We start from the raw sequence: 16,260 nt of genomic DNA, 5'->3' as shown, positions 1-16,260 counted from the left end.
CAAAGTCAGTGCTAGACACATCGGGGGGAGATTTATCAACACCTGTGTATAGGAAGAGCGGTGCAGTTGCCCACAGCAACCAATCAGACCGCTTCTTTCATTTTTAAAGAGTCCTTTGAAAAATGAAAGAACAATCTGTTTGGTTGCTATGGGCAACTGCACTGCTCTTCCTATACACAAGTATTGATAAATCTGCCCCATGGTCTTAGTGCCAGTCACATGTCCCGTTGTCAGAGTCAGTCATGTGCCCCCATGCCAGTTATATACACACACGTCAGTGCCAGTTACAGTGTGGATGAAAAGTTTGGGCACCCCAGGTAAAAATTAGTATTAATGTGCATAAAGAAGCCAAGGAAAGATGGAAAAATCTCCAAAAGGCATCAAATTACAGATTAGACATTCTTATAATATGTCACCAAAAGTTACATTTTATTTCCATCATTTACACTTTCAAAATAGCAGAAAACAAAAATATGGCGTCTGCAAAAGTTTTGGCACCCTGCAGAGTTTATATCTTGTACTGCCCCCTTTGGCAAGTATCATAGCTTGTAAACGCCTTTTGTAGCCAGCCAAGAGTCTTTCAATTCTTGTTTGAGGTATCTTTGCCCATTCTTCCTTACAAAAGTCTTCCAGTTCTTTGAGATTTCTGGGCTGTCTGTCACGCACTGCTCTTTTAAGGTCTATCCATAGATTTTCATTTATGTTAAGGTCAGGAGATTGTGAAGGCCATGGTAAAACCTTCAGTTTACGCCTCTTGATGTAATCCCCCGTGGATTTCGAGGTGTGTTTAGGATCATTATCCATTTGTAGAACCCATCCTCTCTTTAACTACAGCTTTTTCACAGATGGCATCAAGTTAGCATCCAAAATTTGCAAAAATGTTATTGAATCCATTTTTCCTTCTACTCGTGAGATGTTCCCTGTGCCACTGGCTGCAATACAACCCCAAAGCATGATTGATCCACCCCCATGCTTAACAGTTGGACAGAGGTTCTTTTCATTAAATTCTGTTCCCCTTCTTCTCCAAACGTACATTTGCTCATTCCGGCCAAAAAGTTCAATTTTAACCTCATTGGTCCACAGAACTTGTTTCCAAAATGCATCAGGCTTGTCTATATGTTCATTTGCGAAGTTCAAACGCAGATTTAACTTCCACTGTTCCTGATGACTGCCATTTCTTAATTACATTCCGAATAGAGGATATTGACATCTGAAAACGTTTTGCTATCTTCTTATAGCCTTCTCCAGCTTTGTGAGCGTCAACTATTTTCAGTTTCAGATTTCTAGACAACTGCTTAGAAGAACCCGTGGTGCTGATTGTTGGGGCAAGGTCAGATGAGTCTGGACATTTAAAACCTTTGAGATTGACATCACGTGGTCTTCCCAGATGATGATTGAGAACAATCCATGACACTGGCAGGTCTCAGCTTTGCAAAGGGGGCAGTGCATGATATAAATTCTGCAGGGTGCACAAACTTTTGCAGACACCATTTTTTTGTTTGTTATTTTGAAAGTGTAAATGATGGAAAAAAAATGTAACTTTTGGTGACATATTATAAGAATGTCTAATCTGTAATTTGATGACTTTTGGATATTTTTCCATCTTTTCCTGGCTTCTTTATGCACATTAATACACATTTTTACCGGGTGTGGCCAAACTATTGATCCCCAATGTATATACACCCATGTCAGTGCCAGTTATATACACCCATGTCAGTGCCAGTTATATACACCCATGTCAGTGCCAGTTATATACACCCATGTCAGTGCCAGTTATATACACCCATGTCAGTGCCAGTCACATGCCCTGGCGCCAGCAGCTGTTTATTATTGCTAGTGATGGCCACAGTGCCCTCATGTCATGTAACATGCTCCCATGACTGTACAAACACATGCCCAACATCAGATCTGGGGACAGCAGCCATGTGCCCCCAGTCAGTGCCAGTCACTTGTTATAGCGGCACCATCTTCTTACCATTACCTGTAAGATGTTCCTATATAATGGCACCAGCCGTATCCCATCCAGAAGTCTTCAAGGTTAATTCCTGCCGTCAGCCCCATATCAGTCATACTGGGAGCAGTACTAAAACATGAGATCCAATGATAATAACCATAGCGCTGTCACCACCAGACCGGGCACATGCCCCCATAACAGGCCCAGATCCAATACCGCAGGCCTCAAGACAAAGTCATATCAATGCCAGCCACAGTGCCGTACCAGACATATTTCCCCTTAAAAGGACCATTTAGAGTGTGCCCATAACAATATCAACCACACGCTCTCATTACAGTACCAGCCACAGTGCCCCCACAAGGCACACATCAGTGCCAGCCACAGTTTATACTAGACAATCTTACTTTTTGTTACAGTTCCTCCATAAAATCAGTGCCCCCCTTACAGTGCCAGCGACAGGCCAATACCAGCCCTCATATCAGTGTCAACCAGAGGATGCTGGTTTTAGTCCCGGTCACAGTACCCCCAAAGTGGTAGCCTTGGTGCCCCCATAACATTACCATATGTGAGTGTCAGCCATATAATACAAGACCTGCAGAGCCTATAGAGCCTATAAAGCAGTGGTCTCCAAACTGCGGGCCTCCAGATGTTGCAAAACTACAACTCCCAGCAAGCCTGGACAGCCAACGGCTGTCCAGGCATGCTGGGAGTTGTAGTTTTGCAACATCTGGAGGTCCGCAGTTTGGAGACCGCTGCTATAAAGGATCCCACTTATGGGCAATACATGCGGAAGGGACTCTCATTTTGTTTAAATATTGCATGATAATCATCTTGTTCTTAAAGGGTTACTCTGCTCCCCAGCGTTCCGGAACATTGAGTTCCTGAATGCTGTGTGCGGGCTTCCGTGTTCGTGCCCGCCTTCTCGTGACATCACACCCCATCATGTGACGTCATGTCCCGCCCCTCAATGCAAGTCTATGGGAGGGGGCGTGACTGACGTCGCATCCCCTTCCCATAGACTTTCATTGAGGGGGCGGGCTGTGACGTCACGAGGGGGCGGGCATGAACACGAAAGCCCGCACACAGCATTCAGGAACTCAATGTTCCGGACAGTGGGGAGCGGAGTAACCCTTTAAATACTGATAACTATGTTTACATAGCTAGGAGACATTTTATCGATCCTATATGTCTTAAATATATATGTATCTCTGATTTGCCTTACTGATTTGTTTCGGATGGACACGTTTAGATGGTAATTCTTGACAATTGTCATCAACTTTCTTTCTTTTTTGTCTTCCATTCCTGTATATTATCCATTTGTTATTGGAAAACTTGTGAAAACTCAAAAATAAACAGTAATATCAAAAAAGGATCCCATCTCACAGCATGTACCCCACAACAACAGCCACAGCACGGCCATGACCCAACACAAGGTGATAGCACAGCACCGTCATGACCCAACACAAGGTGATAGCACAGCCCGGCCATGACCCAACACAAGGTGATAGCACAGCCCGGCCATGACCCAACACAAGGTGATAGCACAGCCCGGCCATGACCCAACACAAGGTGATAGCACAGCCCGGCCATGACCCAACACAAGGTGATAGCACAGCCCCGCCATGACCCAACACAAGGTGATAGCACAGCCCCGCCATGACCCAACACAAGGTGATAGCACAGCCCCGCCATGACCCAACACAAGGTGATAGCACAGCCCCGCCATGACCCAACACAAGGTGATAGCACAGCCCCGCCATGACCCAACACAAGGTGATAGCACAGCCCCGCCATGACCCAACACAAGGTGATAGCACAGCCCCGCCATGACCCAACACAAGGTGATAGCACAGCCCCGCCATGACCCAACACAAGGTGATAGCACAGCCCCGCCATGACCCAACACAAGGTGATAGCACAGCCCCGCCATGACCCAACACAAGGTGATAGCACAGCCCGGCCATGACCCAACACAAGGTGATAGCACAGCACGGCCATGACCCAACACAAGGTGATAGCACAGCCCCGCCATGACCCAACACAAGGTGATAGCACAGCCCGGCCATGACCCAACACAAGGTGATAGCACAGCCCGGCCATGACCCAACACAAGGTGATAGCACAGCCCCGCCATGACCCAACACAAGGTGATAGCACAGCCCGGCCATGACCCAACACAAGGTGATAGCACAGCACGGCCATGACCCAACACAAGGTGATAGCACAGCCCCGCCATGACCCAACACAAGGTGATAGCACAGCCCGGCCATGACCCAACACAAGGTGATAGCACAGCCCGGCCATGACCCAACACAAGGTGATAGCACAGCCCCGCCATGACCCAACACAAGGTGATAGCACAGCACGGCCATGACCCAACACAAGGTGATAGCACAGCCCGGCCATGACCCAACACAAGGTGATAGCACAGCCCGGCCATGACCCAACACAAGGTGATAGCACAACACGGCCATGACCCAACACAAGGTGATAGCACAGCCCCGCCATGACCCAACACAAGGTGATAGCACAGCACCGCCATGACCCAACACAAGGTGATAGCACAGCACCGCCATGACCCAACACAAGGTGATAGCACAGCCCCGCCATGACCCAACACAAGGTGATAGCACAGCCCCGCCATGACCCAATACAAGGTGATAGCACAGCCCGGCCATGACCCAACACAAGGTGATAGCACAGCACCGCCATGACCCAACACAAGGTGATAGCACAGCACGGCCATGACCCAACACAAGGTGATAGCACAGCACCGCCATGACCCAACACAAGGTGATAGCACAGCACCGCCATGACCCAACACAAGGTGATAGCACAGCACGGCCATGACCCAACACAAGGTGATAGCACAGCCCCGCCATGACCCAACACAAGGTGATAGCACAGCACGGCCATGACCCAACACAAGGTGATAGCACAGCACCGCCATGACCCAATACAAGGTGACAGCACAGCACCGCCATGACCCAACACAAGGTGATAGCACAGCACGGCCATGACCCAACACAAGGTGATAGCACAGCACTGCCATGACCCAATACAAGGTGATAGCACAGCCCCGCCATGACCCAACACAAGGGGATAGCACAGCCCGGCCATGACCCAACACAAGGTGATAGCACAGCACCGCCATGACCCAATACAAGGTGACAGCACAGCACCGCCATGACCCAACACAAAGTGCCAAAGTGCCATCCCTGAAAAGTGCCGCCTGGGAATAATGGTTCCACCGGGTCACATGATAGGGTAAGCCCTGCCACTAAATCTGCTGGAGATTTAGTCAACTTAAAGGAAATTGTCATCAGAATCACCGGCACTAAACCTGTTACACAGGCTTGTAGTGCAGGTGATCCTGATTAAAACGCTTCTTACCTGGTTAAAAATGGTTGAGCGCTTCTTCAGATATCTATATTTTTAGTTTTCTGTTATTTGCTGGCTTGGGACTCAGTGGGAGGAGTTATCATCTGGGACTCGGCCACACGTCATTCTAGCTGGGCGGAGCTGCCGCCGGCTCATGAATATTCATGAACTTATCCTCGCAGCCCTCCCCACCAGACCTAGAAAAAGGAGTTAGACTACGAGGACAAGTTCATGAATATACATGAGCCGGGCGGCAGCTCCGCCCAGCCAGAATGACGTGTGGCCGAGTCCCAGATGATAACTCCTCCCACTGAGTCCCAAGCCAGGGAATAACAGAAAACTAAAAATATAGATATCTGAAGAAGCGCTCAACCATTTTTAACCAGGTAAGAAGCGTTTTAATCAGGATCACCTGCACTACAAGCCCGTGTAACAGGTTTAGTGCGGGTGATTCTGATGACAGATTTCCTTTAATTTAACCTCTTAAGGACCCAGGACGTCCCCGTACGTCCTGGCATTTTCCGGTCTCTGCCGCTCGCCGGGCAGAGATCGGAACTGGATGCCTGCTGAAATCCTTCAACAGGCATCCAGGGCAAACGCCGAGAGGGGCCATGTAGGGAAATCGCCCTTGCGATCTGTGGCGATACCGGGCTGATTGGGTCTCTGGGACCCGACCGCCCGGTAATTTCGCATGATCCCGGCTGTCACAGACAGCCAGGACCATGCTAATGTATAGGAGCGAGGTGGCAAACCTGCCACCTCCTCCTATACCCTGTGATCTGTCTGTTAACTAACCGACCAATCACAGGGGGGGGGGCATTACTTCCTCCCGCCCTGCCCGGCCCCTTGAAGTCCGGAGAGGACGGGAGGAAGACCGGAGGACGCGGCGGGGGACGGGGGAGTGCTGGGGACCGTCCCCGGTACTTACCTCGTCCCTTAAGACCTGGATCCCGGCGATGAAGACGGCGGCGACAGGTGAGTATATCTTCAGACGCGGTCGGGCCCTTTAAAGCAATGCACGTCGCCGTAAAGCGACATGCATTGCTGTATTGGGACCCTGTAAACTACAACTCCCAGCATGCCCAGACAGCCCTTGGCGTCTGGGCATGCTGGGAGTTGCAGTTTTGCAACTTCTGGAGGTCCACAGTTTTTGGACCACTGTGCCCTTCAGATGTTGCAGAACTACAACTCCCAGCATGCCTGGACAGTTTTGGCATACTGGGAGTTGTAGTTTTGCAGCATCTGGAAGGGCACAGATTGGGAACCACTCTATTAGTGGTCTGCAAACTGTAGTCCTCCAGATGTTGCAAAACTACAACTCCAAGCATGCTGGGAGTTGTAGTTCGGCAACATCTGGCTCTAAAGATGTTGCCGAACTACTACTCCCAGCATGCCTGAAAATGTTTGGGAGTTGTGGTTTTGCAACAGCTGGAGGCACACTGGTTGGGAAACATTGTTTCCTAACTCAGTGTTTCCCAACCCGTGTGCCTCCAGCTGTTGCAAAACCACAACTCCCAAACATTCTCAGGCATGCTGGGAGTAGTAGTTTTGCAACAGCTGGAGGTCCCCCCCTGTGAATGTACAGGGTACATTCATATGGGCAGGGGGCTTACAGTGAGTATCGGGCTGCAAGTTTGCGATGCAGCAAATTTTGCGCGGCAGCTCAAACTCGCTGTAATCCCCCGCCCGTGTGACTGTACCCTAAAAACACTACACTACACTAACACAAAATAAAATAAAAAGTAAAAAACACTACATATACACATACCCCTACACAGCCCCCCCTCCCCAATAAAAATGAAAAACGCCTGGTACGCCACTCTTTCCAAAATGGGGCCTCCAGCTGTTGCAAAACAACAACTCCCAGTATTGCCGGACAGCCGTTGACTGTCCAGGCATGCTGGGAGTTTTGCAACAGCTGGAGGCACCCTGTTTGAGAATCACTGGCGTAGAATACCCCTATGTCCACCCCTATGCAAATCCCTAATTCAGGCCTCAAATGCACATGGCACTCTCACTTTGGAGCCCTGTCGTATTTCAAGGCAACAGTTTAGGGCCACATATGGGGTATCGCTGTACTCGGGAGAAATTGCCTAACAAATCTTGGGGGTCTTTTTCTCCTTTCACCCCTTATGAAAAGGTGAAGTTGGGGTCTACACCAGCATGTTAGTGTAAAAAAATAAACTTTTTACACTAACATGCTGGTGTTGCCCTATACTTTTTATTTTGACAAGAGGTAAAGGAGAAAAAAGCCCCCCAAAATTTGTAACGCAATTTCTCCCGGGTACGGAGATACCCCATATGTGGGCGCAAACTGCTCTGGGGGCGCACAACAAGGCTCAGAAGGGAGAGTGCACCATGTACATTTGAAGTGATTTGCACAGGGGTGGCTGATTGTTACAGCGGTTTTGACAAACGCAAAAAAACAAAACCCCACATGTGACCCCATTTCGGAAACTACACCCCTCACGGAATGTAATGAGGGGTGCAGTGAGAATTTACACCCCACAGGTGTCTGACAGATCTTTGGAACAGTGGGCTGTGCAAATTAAAAATGTTGGACAGCCCACTGTTCCAAAGATGTGACAGACACCAGTGGGGGGGTAAATGATCACTTTACACCTTGTTACATTCCGCAAGGGGTCTAGTTTCCAAAATGGTATGCCATGTGGGGGTTATTTTGCTGTCCTGGCACCATAGGGGATTCCTAAATGTGACATGCCCCCCGAGCAAAATTTGCTCTCAAAAAGCCAAATATGACTCCTCTTCTGAGCATTGTAGTTTGCCCGTAGTGCACTTCAGGTCAACTTATGGGGTACCTCCATACTCAGAAGAGATGGGGTTACAAATTTTGGGGGGTATTTTCTGCTATTAACCCTTGCAAAAATGTGAAATTTGGGGGGGAAACACACCTTTTAGTGATTTTTTTTTTTAACGTATGCAAAAGTCGTGAAACCCCTGTGGGGTATTAAGGCTCACTTTATTCCTTGTTACGTACCTCAAGGGGTCTTGTTTCCAAAATGGTATGCCATGTGGGGGTTTTTTGCTGTTCTGGCACCATAGGGGCTTCCTAAATGCAACATGCCCCCCAAAAACCATTTCAAAAAAACGTACTCTCCAAAATCCCCTTGCCGCTCCTTAGCTTCTGAGCCCTCTACTGCGCCCGCCGAACACTTTACGTAGACATATGAGGTATGCGCTTACTCATATGTAAGCGCATACCTCATATTGGGTCTACAAGAACATGCGAGTGTAAAAAATGGAGATTGTGAATTTTCTCATTCACTTTGCTGTTATTCCTGTGAAACACCTAAAGGGTTAACACGCTTACTGAATGTCATTTTGAATACTTTGGGGGTGCAGTTTTTATAATGGGGTCATTTGTGGGGTATTTCTAAGATGAAGACCCTTCAAATCCACTTCAAACCTGAACTGGTCCCTGAGAAATTGTGAGCTTGGAAATTTTGTGAAAAATTTGAATTGCTGCTGAACTTTGAAGCCCTCTGGTGTCTTCCAAAAGTAAAAACACGTAAATTTTATGATGCAAACATAAAGTAGACATATTGTATATGTGAATAAAAAAAAAATATTTGGAATATCCATTTTCCTTACAAGCAGAGAGCTTCAAAGTTAGAAAAATGCTAAATTTTCAAATTTTTCATCAAATTTTGGGATTTTTCACCAAGAATGGATGCAAGTTACCACAAAATTTTACCACTATGTTAAAGTAGAATATGTCGCGAAAAAACAGTCTCGGAATCAGAATGATAACTAAAAGCATTCCAGAGTTATTAATGTTTAAAGTGACAGTGGTCAGATGTGCAAAAAATGGCCGGGTCCTGAGGTATAAAATGGCTGGGTCCTTAAGGGGTTAAAATAAAACAAAAAAAATTTAAATGACTAAAATATGAATAAAACTAAAATGAAATTTGCTGCCAACATTAACATTGCTGCAGACAAGCAGGATTTTATCTATAAACTAGATGAAGTGATTTGGAGCTTAAACGGTTACTCCACTGGAAAACATTTTTTTTTTTTTTCAATCAACTGGTGCCAGAAAGTTAAACAGTTTTGTAAATTACTTCTATTTAAAAATCTTAATTCTTCCAGTACTTATCAGCTGCTGTATGTTCCACAGGAATTTCCTTTCTTTATGAATTTCTTTTCTGTCTGACCACAGTGCTCTCTGCTGCCACCTCTGTCCATGTCAGAAACTGTCCAGAGCAGGAGCAGATCCCCATAGCAAACCTCTCCTGCTCCGGACAGTTCCTAAAATGGACAGAGGAGTCAGCAGAGAGCACTGTGGTCAGACAAAAGAAATTCAAAAAGTAAAGAACTTCCTGTGGATCATTCAGCAGCTAAGTACTGGAAGGATTAAGATTTTTAAATAGAAGTTATTTACAAATCTGTTTAACTTTCTGATTTAAAAAAACAAAAACAAAAAAAAAAAATGTTTTCCAGTGGAGTACCCCTTTAATTTTAGCTTTACTGTTAAAAAGCTTCATTAAAAAGAACCCACGCAGAATTATGGACTAGTGTAAGATTCCTGTACACCGCTGCTACAATGTAATATATATGATTAGACGACGTAACAGAAGAGTATACAGTGAGTGATGTCTGCAGACAGATAAAATGTCATCTATAAGGCGGCATTCACACCACGTTTTTGCAATACAGTTCCCGTATCAGGTTTTTGATGAAAAACTGATTCCTCAAAACCTGACTAAACTATCAAAACGTGTGTACAAATTTTAACCCGTATACAGTTAAAAAACAAACGGTTTGAAAAATGATGTCCGGTTGCATCAGTTTTTTTAAGTAAAAACCGTATACGTTTTTAACTTTTCACTCCATTCTAAATAAAGTTTCACTTGTTTGATTGAAATTCCAAGAAAAAAAAACTGTGCAAAGTAAAAAACCGGATGGAACAGTACGCACATATGGTTCTGTACGGTTCCCATTGGCACCCATGTTAAAAAAAAAAAAAAAAAATACGTTTTTTCACCCGGACCGAAAACCGTGGTAGGCTACAGTTTTAGGTACGGGGAAAAAAAAATGGACAAAACCGTACAAAGATGCAAAACGGATTCAACTGGATGCATTGTTTGGCGTACGATTTTTCAATACGGTTCCATATGGTTTTCACATTGAAAACATATATGGGAACTGTGCAACACAAAAAGAGAAACACAGCCGCACATCCACCATTTGTATTTTGATCTATTTGCGTCTCAGCATAATTTCAAAAACTAACAGGTTATTATTATACATTTTGATCAAAAAGTACAAGCCCACTTGCCACGTCAAGGCCTCCTAGTCAGAGTGGGTCCCTAACCTGACACTGGCATAGCCCCTGGCAGCGACCACTGCCTCCAGGACCCCATGCCCAACGGGGGGAGCGACCCAGTGGCCAGGCAGCCCAACTACTGCCCGACCAAGCCCCTGGCTCTGGGCCACTCCACCCCACAGACAAAGCATCACAGAAACAATGGCCGACACAGAGCACCGCACCAGTGTGAATACCTACCAAGTGCTCCCAACTAGAGGGCTGGGAGAATGTAAGGAGGAATCCCTAATGTAGTCTCCTGCTAATTAAAAATGCCTGGGCCAAATGGTTGGAGTGGAGTGCTGGCCATGGAAGAAGGGAGAGACTACAAATGTGCAACACAAGAAGAGAAAGACAGCCGCACATCCACCATATGCCAGCACTCCACTCCACCCATTTGGCCCAGGCATTTTTAATTAGCAGGAGACTACATAAGGCTTTCCTCCTACCATTCTCCCAGCCCTCTGGCAGTGAGCACATGGTAGGTATTCACACTGATGTGGTTCTCTGTGGCGGCCATTGTTTCTGTGATGCTTTGTCTGTGGGGTGGAGTGGCCCAGAGCCAGGGGCTTGGTCGGGCAGTAGTGGGGCTGTCTGGGCACGGGGTCTCGGAGGAAGTGGTCGCTGCTGGGCGCTACGCCAATGTCAGGTTAGGGACCCACTGTAAATAGGTGGCCTTGACGTGGCGAGTGGGCTTGTACTTTTTGATCAAAATGTATAATAACAACCTGTTAGTTTTTGAAATTATGCTGAGACGCAAATAGATCAATATACAAATGGTGGATGTGCGGCTGTGATTCTCTCTTTGTATTGTATATGGGAACTGTATTGCAAAAACGTGGTGTGAACCCAGCCTTAGGCTGCATTCATATCTAGTTTTTGCAATACGGTTCCCGTATCAGGTTTTATGTAAAAAAACATATGTCTCAAAACCGGACCGAACTGTGAACAACTGTATATACCTCTGTGCGGTTTGAAAACGGATGTCCGGCTGCATACGGTTTAATAAGTTTTTTTTTTTTTTTTTAAACGGATACGGTTTTATGTTTGTCCTTAATTAAATAAAGTTCTTGTTCTATTTGTGGGAAGAACTTTCGGCGTGCACTGCGCATGTGCAAACTGCAAAACCATATTGTACAAACCGGATGTAACTGTACGCACATACGGTTCTGTAGGGTTCCCATAGACCCCCCCCATTTAAAAAAAAAACGTATACAGGTTGTATGCGTTTTTTTACCTGGACATAAAACTGTACTAGACTACGGTTTTGTGTACGGGAAAAAAAATGGATAAAACCATAAATCATGCAAAACGTACACAACCGGATGCTACGTTTGGCGTACAGTTTTCTATGACATGTCTATACATACGGTTTGCAATACGGTTCCACATGTTTTTTTTCACTGAAACCGGATTTGGGAACCGTATTGCAAAACGTGGTGTGAATGCCGCCTTATCCATCGCCTTTCGGAGGGGACTTATAGCTCAGTTTTGCTTCCACGATTCAGTGCTGAATTTTGGACCTCTTTAGATAATCAACAGAATAATTTTTTACAAATGTATAAAATTCCCTTCTAACGTTGTAGGTTCCGGGTGTCGTCTTTTTCTTCTCTCTTTCTCATTCCTAGAAGTACATTCACCAGTTTGGCGCTGACGCTGGGGGGCTGCCTCCCCCAGATGGCTGACAAACAGGATTACATTATCTGCAGAGAAACTTCCATTTGTTGACACCTAAGGGGGCAGGAAGCTGACGCCAGAAGATTAATGTCAGTGCAGGAGCTGAGAAATAGAATTGTGATGCTAAACGGATTGATTTTCCCATTACTTTGAATTCCTTCTCCTTGTCCTCCACAAACAACCGAAAACCATAAAACGCAAAAAAAAAAAAAAAAATGGCTGCAAATTAGGCGCAACTTACCTGAGTTTCCATCCCTGTGCGGTGAATGACAATCGGTTTTGCTAATGAATTTTGTTTTTCCCCTTCGCCTTTGGTTTTAATGAGATACCTGTCACGATGAAGGCAGCAGTTCGCCGGCGCTGACAGCTACGAGACATGATACTGGCGTTCATTATAAGACGGAGGCAGCCGCAGAGTGTTACACCATATGCCGTGACTGGGAAGATATTGAAATGCACAGTGGGTCATCTGCCCCCCCAGTCCTGCACTTGGTAACCTTTTAAATTTTAATTTACTTGAGAAGCGTCTGTTCGTCCAACTTTTTCCACCGGACTGACTGTGAAGGTCAAACGGCTCAGAAGGTATCAAGAGTCGATATTCTGTGTCAGTCCCATCACTAGACGAAGAATCGTTTATAAAGAGGAACCATATACAGGATTTACTACGGACACACGAGACACATTATAACACAGAAGTCCCGGTCTACTGCGCAGGAAACAATATCAGGAATAGTAAATAGCAGATGACTATATATATATATATATATATATATATATATATATATATATATATATATATGAAAAGGAATCTATAATAACATTAAATACAACGTAACAAATAACAAAAAAAGAAAAATGGTGATGTCAATTACATTATGTCTAACTTAAAAAGGTTAAAACTTTTATTGTACATTCTGTACTGATCCTGAGTTATATCCTGTATTATACTCCAGAGCTGCACTCATTATTCTGCTGGTGAGGTCACTGTGTACATACATTACATTACTTATCCTGTACTGATCCTGAGTTATATCCTGTATTATACTCCAGAGCTGTACTCACTATTCTGCTGGTGAGGTCACTGTGTACATACATTACTTATCCTGTACTGATCCTGAGTTATATCCTGTATTATACCCCAGAGCTGTACTCACTATTCTGCTGGTGAGGTCACTGTGTACATACATTACATTACTTATCCTGTACTGATCCTGAGTTATATCCTGTATTATACACCAGAGCTGCACTCACTATTCTGCTGGTGAGGTCACTGTGTATATACATTACATTACTTATCCTGTACTGATCCTGAGTTATATCCTGTATTATACTCCAGAGCTGTACTCACTATTCTGCTGGTGAGGTCACTGTGTACATACATTATATTACTTATCCTGTACTGATCCTGAGTTATATCCTGTATTATACTCCAGAGCTGTACTCACTATTCTGCTGGTGAGGTCACTGTGTACATACATTACATTACTTATCCTGTACTGATCCTGAGTTATATCCTGTATTATACACCAGAGCTGCACTCACTATTCTGCTGGTGAGGTCACTGTGTACATACATTACATTACTTATCCTGTACTGATCCTGAGTTATATCCTGTATTATACTCCAGAGCTGTACTCACTATTCTGCTGGTGAGGTCACTGTGTACATACATTACATTACTTATCCTGTACTGATCCTGAGTTATATCCTGTATTATACTCCAGAGCTGTACTCACTATTCTGCTGGTGAGGTCACTGTGTACATACATTACATTACTTATCCTGTACTGATCCTGAGTTATATCCTGTATTATACCCCAGAGCTGTACTCACTATTCTGCTGGTGAGGTCACTGTGTACATACATTACATTACTTATCCTGTACTTATCCTGAGTTATATCCTGTAATATACTCCAGAGCTGCACTCACTATTCTGCTGGTGAGGTCACTGTGTACATACATTACATTACTTATCCTGTACTGATCCTGAGTTATATCCTATATTATACTCCAGAGCTGTACTCACTATTCTGCTGGTGAGGTCACTGTGTACATACATTACATTACTTATCCTGTACTGATCCTGAGTTATATCCTGTATTATGCTCCAGAGCTGCACTCACTATTCTGCTGGTGAGGTCACTGTGTACACACATTACATTACTTCATACCTACCCTTTAATAGTGATAATATTACCTACATGTATAAAAGAAGCAACACCTATGTGACTAGAGATCTGCCCATATCGTGTAGACTTTATCTATAGTTTGTGGAGGTTGTTACAATGTATCCTTGTAATCCTGTAGGTGAAGTTACAGCCCCAAAAATACTAGTTATTTGATTTCAGTTTTATAGGCTACTGCAGTACTATGTATTCTCCTCTAGATGGCGCTGTATGCTTTGGCTGATTGATATGTTTTAATGTTTCTCATGGATTTTATATTTATTTAGAGAATTATTATTATTATTATTTTTTTTTTTTTTTTGTGGATTTAGTAATTTTATTATTACCTTCAGTAACACACAGTCATCACCAGAGATGAGCGAACTTACAGTAAATTCGATTCGTCACAAACTTCTCGGCCCGGCAGTTGAAGACTTTTCCTGCATAAATTAGTTCAGCTTTCAGGTGCTCCCGTGGGCTGGAAAAGGTGGAAACAGTCCTAGGAGACTCTTTCCTAGGACTGTATCCACCTTTTCCAGCCCACCGGAGCACCTGAAAGCTGAACTAATTTATGCAGGATAAGGCATCAACTGCCGAGCCGAGAAGTTCATAACGAATCGAATTTACTGTAAGTTCGCTCATCTCTAGTCATCACTCACCGATCCCTCTCCCCAGGAGCTGACAATCTAATCTGATTATCATATATTTACACACATCTGACGTGTGTCAGCAACGTTTCCCAACTAAAGTGCCTCCAGCTGTTGCAAAACTACAACTCCCAGCATGCACGGACAGCCAACGGCTGTCCGGGCATGATGGGAGTTGTAGTTTTGCAACAGCTGGAAGCGCCTTGGTTGGGAAACACTAGTCTGCACTATAACCAGATACCTACCTAATTTCATAGGATGCAGAACTACACCTTGCCCTGTAGATGGCGCTGTATTCTTCCCACTATGAACCCCATGAGTAATTGCCAGATTTTGGGCTCTTTATTTGCGCTTATTCCATGTAATTTTTGTAAGTAGAGGAAGGCATATGTAAAATAGGAAAGAAATTATGCAAAGTAAAGCAACGTAATTCAGTTATTGCACAGCGGGCAGTCTACTCGCGAACGTCTGACTAGCGGCGCTGATCAAAGGTGAAACACATCCGAGTGCTGTGGACTTGTAGTCAGATACTTCCCTGCTGGAGACATAAAACTACTTCACCGCTGGGCTCTGTAAATATTCACTGTATGTTTAATTAAATGGAATTAATGATTCTCCCGGAAACAGCGCCACTTTTGGTTGCATCTGATTTTGCAGCTCAGCTCCATTGATGTGGCTAGGATTTAGCTGCCATACTGTACACAAAAATATAACTACTATAATACTGCTCATATATCTACTATAATACTGCCTCCTTTGTGCAAGAATATAACTACTATAATACTGCTCCTTTGTGCAAGAATATAACTACTATAATACTGCTCCTATATACAAGAATATAACTACTATAATACTGTCTCCTATATACAAGAATATAACTACTATAATACTGCCCCTATATACAAGAATATAACTACTATAATACTGCTCCTATATACAAGAATATAACTGCTATAATACTGCCCCTATATACAAGAATATAACTACTATAATACTGCTCCTATATACAAGAATATAACTACTATAATACTGCTCATATATCTACTATAATACTGCCTCCTTTGTGCAAGAATATAACTGCTATAATACTGCCTCCTATATACAAGAAT

Source organism: Hyla sarda, chromosome 5 (assembly GCF_029499605.1).
Source record: "Hyla sarda isolate aHylSar1 chromosome 5, aHylSar1.hap1, whole genome shotgun sequence".
NCBI lineage: Eukaryota > Metazoa > Chordata > Amphibia > Anura > Hylidae > Hyla > Hyla sarda.
This window is presented reverse-complemented; position numbering follows the sequence as displayed.